The sequence below is a fragment of the Colobus angolensis genome, unplaced genomic scaffold (genome assembly GCF_000951035.1).
Source record: "Colobus angolensis palliatus isolate OR3802 unplaced genomic scaffold, Cang.pa_1.0 Scaffold238, whole genome shotgun sequence".
Taxonomy (NCBI): domain Eukaryota; kingdom Metazoa; phylum Chordata; class Mammalia; order Primates; family Cercopithecidae; genus Colobus; species Colobus angolensis.
Genome location: NW_012115577.1, coordinates 1,433,016 through 1,437,773, shown reverse-complemented (window position 1 = coordinate 1,437,773; position 4,758 = coordinate 1,433,016). Strand labels below are relative to the sequence as shown.

At 51.1% G+C, this 4,758-nt stretch overlaps 1 pseudogene; it reads left to right on the top strand.

The window, feature by feature from the left end:
- The window catches only part of LOC105513993, a 35,816-nt pseudogene that overhangs the window by 29,855 nt on the left and 1,203 nt on the right, over window positions 1-4,758 (top strand).

Below are 4,758 nucleotides of genomic sequence, written 5' to 3'. Positions count from 1 at the left end.
GGGTTTCACCGTGTTAGCCAGGATGGTCTCGATCTCCTGACCTCATGATCCGCCCGTCTCGGCCTCAAGTGCTGGGATTACAGGCTTGAGCCACCGCGCCCAGCCTATTTTTGTATTTTTAGTAGAGACGCGTTTTCACCTTGTTAGCCAGGCTGGTCTCGATCTCATGACCTCGTGATCTGCCGGGCCTTGGCCTCCCAAAGTGCTGGGATTACAGACGTGAGCCACCACACCCGGCCCGTTGTTTATTTTTATCTATCATCCGTAGTGGATAGCTCCATTCCACATACCCTTGTCCTCCCAACGTAGTTATTTTCTTATTTTGGTTAGCTCAGTGTTCAGTGTTTACATTATTATGACCGTGTAAATGGTATTCACAACTAGGCTAGCAGCTGTGATTACTTTCCCTCTGTCAAATTTACTTCTTAATTTGCCTGAGGTTAATAAATGTCTTGTTCCTTCACGTGCTTAGTTTCTGCCTTACTCATTACAAGATCTCTCCCAAACTTTCCCCAGCGGCCTCTGCTATGGTTTGAATGTGTCCTGCAAAGCTCATGTGTTGTAAATTGGATCCTTGTATCAGTCCATTCTCGTATTGCTGTAAGGAAGTAACTGAGACTGAGTAATTTATAAAGAACAGTGGTTTACTTGGTTCATGGTTTTGCAGGCTATACAAGCATGGTACTGGTATCTGCTTGGCTTCTGGGGAGGCCTCAAAAAGCTTTCACTTATTATGGAAGGAGAAGCAGAAGCAGGCATGTCACTTGGTGATAGCAGGAGGAAGTAGGGAGGGAGGTGCCACATATTTTTAAACAACCATATCTCAGGAGAATTCACTATCACAAGGACAGCACCAATCTATGAGGGATCCTGCTCCATGACCCAAACACCTCCTACCATGACCCAGCTTCAACACTGGGGATTAAAATTCAACATGAGATTTAGAGGGGACAACACCCAAACTATATCAGTCTCCAATGCGGTGGTGTTGGGAGGTGGGATCTAATGGAAGGTGTTTGTGTCACCAGGGTTTTGCCCTCATGAATTAATACTATTATTGCCAGAGCAGGTTCACCCCTTTTGGCTTCTCTTGTCCTCTCTTTTGCCCTTCCATCTTCTGCCATGTGAAGACACAGCAAGAGGGCTTCAACAGACCCTGGTGCCTTGATCCCGGACTTCCCAGTCTCCAGAACTGTGAGAAAATAAATTTCTGTTCTTAATTGACTCAGTCTGTGGCGTTTTGTTATAGCAGCATAAACAAACTATATTAGTTCGTTCTTGCATTGCTACAAAGAAATACCTGAGTCTGGGTAATTTATAAAGAAAAGAAGTTTAATTGGCTCACGGTTGTTCAGATTCTATGGGAAGCATGATTCTGGCACTTGCTAGGCTTACTGGAGAGGCCTCAAGGCCTCAGGAAACTTAGTCATGAGAAGGCAAGGCAAGGCAAAGCAAGGAGCAAGGGCGCAGGGGAGGTGCTACACACTTTAAAACAACCAAATCTTGTGAGAAAATCAGAGAAGAGCACCAAGGGGATGGTGCTAAACTATGAGAAACGGCCACCAAATCACCTCCCATCAGGCCCCACCTCCAACAACGATACAATTTGACATGAGGTTTCGGCAGGGACACAGATCCAAACTATAACACAGACTGAAACAGTCTCCCTATATTCAAGCATACCTGGGATTCCATCAGCCTCACTGTTGTGAAGACATCTGGCCCACAGGCCTCAGTCCTGCTACCTGTGGACTGATGCCCACACACCTGGGGCAGTTCTGGCTTCCTGGATCTCTTTCACCTTATCTTGGGCATTCCTTTGCTGATGTTATTAAAAAAAAAAAAAAATTCCTACTACAAGTTTGGGTGAGGCTGGATTTTTTTCATAGACTTCAATCAATGTAACAGATTACGTGCAGAAACAGCTGTGAAAATCCACTGGTCTACCGAGACCAGAAGAGAACTTGTAAGCATGTAAAATGCAAAAAAATACTCTTCTCGCTGTATTATTTTGGTAAATAGTGGTTTCTCATGAAAATATTTCTAATGTGTAATGAGTTATTAACACTCTAAATCAACTATTTAAAGTTTTAAATTCTAATATGGTAAATACTAACAGATAAAAACAAAATTACCTTTGGCATCTTCACTAATTCCTAAGAGCATAATAGGGATCATTGAAAACCAAAGCTTTTGAGAACCAATGACAGCTCCTGAGCCAGGACTACAGGGAGACAGTGTCACAAAGACCGCTCTGGGCAGGAGAAGGGTCAGGGCGAAATCCCAGGTCCTCCGGCAGGACCACCGCTCTCCGGGTCTCAGGTCCTGCCTGAGAGCGGTGTCTGGATTAGGGAAGCCCGGCCTTAGCAGATTCCCTATGCCCAGTTTCTTCTCCCTGTCGCAATCTATGGGACTTAAGACTCTGCAGATCCCGAGGACGGGGTCGTGAAACCCTGAACCCTCCTCCTCCTGCTGCTGCTGCTGCCGCTCCCAGGTACTCCCGCCCTGACCAAGACCGAGACCTGCGTGGGTGAGTGCTGGGTCGGGAAGGAAACCGCCTTTGTGGCTAGGAGCGAGCTCAGCCCGCCAAGCTGCGCCAAGAGGAGGGTCGGGCGGGTCTCAGACCCTCCTCGTTCCCAGGCTCCCACCCCTTGAGGTATTGTGTTTGGGATTTGTGTTCTTAGTCTCACTGATGTCACGAATAAATCCTTACACCCTCGCGGTGTTAACAGTTCCATAAAGACTGGCGTATCTGGAATGCTTCTTCAGATGTTCAGATGAATCTGGAACTTTTTCCATTCTGATTGGTTCGTAGTCTGCGCTGTCAAGAGTGAAGCTGCATATTCTGGCTAACACGGTGAAAAACACATCTCTACTAAAAACACAAAAAATTAGCCTGGCATGGTGGTGGACGCCTGTAATCCCACTACACTCGAAAATGAGGCAGAGCTTGCATTGAGCTGACATCATGCCACTGCACTCCAGCCTGGCACACAGTAAGACTCCACCTCAAAAAGAGAGCAAAGCTACTAGACCTTCATTGTAAATGTTACAGCTCTTAAAAGCAGCACGTCTAGGAGCCGTTCATTCCTCCACGTGGGTTCAGCAGTCACACTCCCTTACTATTACTAAGCTGTTTAGACCTTCACAATGTTACAGCCTGAAAGAGCAGCAAGACCCTAAACCCAAAACACCAATGATTCCTTCTGCCCTCTCTCCTTGCTGCCCCCCCCGCTTTTATTCCCTTATCTAACCCCACCCACATCCTGCTGATTGGTCTATTTTACACAGAGCTGATTGGTCCTTTTTACAGAGAGCTGATTGGTCCATTTTGACAGAGTGCTGATTGGTGCGTTTGCAATCCTTGAGCTAGACAGAGTCCCCGAGTGCTAGTTAGCTAGATACACAGTACCAATTGGTGTATTTACAAACCCTGAGCTAGACACAGAGTGCTGATTGGTGCATTTACAATCCTTGCGATAGACACAGAGTCACAGAGTGCTAGTCCTCCAAGCCTCCAGTAGGTTAGCTAGATACAGAGTACCAATTGGTGTATTCACAAACCCTGAGTTAGACACAGAATGCTGATTGGTGTATTTACAAACCCTAAGCTAGAAACAGAGTGCTGATTGGTGCACATACAATCCTCAGGCTAGATATAAAAGTTCTTCAAGTCCCCATCCGGCTCAGGATTCCAACTGGCTTCATCCAGTGGATCTTGCACCGCGGCTGCAGGCGTAGCTGCCCGCCAGTCTCGAGCCGCTCCTGCACTTCTCAGCTCTTGGGCTGTCGATGGGACCGGGCGCCACTGAGCAAGGGGCAGCGCCCGTCGGAGAGGCTCAGGCCGCGCGGGAGCCCACCGCAGTGGGGAGCTCAGACATGGCGGGCTGCAGGTCCCGACCTCTGCCCCGCGGGGAGGCAGCTAAACCTGGCGAGAATTTGAATGCAGCGCCGGCGCGCCGGCACTTCTGGGAGACACGGCGCAACCTCCACAGCTGCTGGCCCGGGTGCTAAGCCCCTCACTACCCTGGGCCGGCGGCGCCGGCCGCTCAGTGTGCGGGGCCCGCCAACCCCGCGCCTGCGCCTGCCGGAACTTGCACTGGCCTGCGAGCGCTGCTCGCAGCCCCGGCTCCCGCCCGCGCCTTTCCCTCCACACCTGCCAGCAAGCAGAGGGAGTCGGCTCTGACCTCAGCCAGACGAGAGGGGCTCCCACGGTGCCGTGGCGAGCTGAAAGGCTCCTCAAGCGCCACTAGAGTGGACGCCGAGGCCGAGGAGGCGCTGGGAGTGAGGACTGCTAGCACATTGTCATCTCTCAGTATTTCAGCACCACCGTGTCCCCGCCCGGCCGCAGGGAGTCCTGCTTCATCGCTGTGGACTACGTAGACGACACGCGGTTCGTGCGGTTCGACAGCGACGCCGCTAGTCCGAGGATGGAGCCACGAGCGCCGTGGGTGGAGCAGGAGGGGCCAGAGTATTGGGACCGGGAGATACGAAGCGCCAAGACCCACGCAGAGACTTTCCAAGGGAACTTGCAGACCCTGCTCCGCTACGAGGGTGAAGCCGGTGAGTGACCCCAGCCCGGGACGCAGGTCACGACTCCTCCCCGTCCCCTCCGGACGGCCTGGGTCACCCTGAGTCTCCGGGTCCGAGATCCACCCCGAGGCTGCGGGACCTGTCTGGAGCCTCGACTTGGGAGAGCCCCAGGCGGGTTTACCCGGTTTCATTTTCCGTTTAAGCGAAAATCCCCGCGGGTGGGTC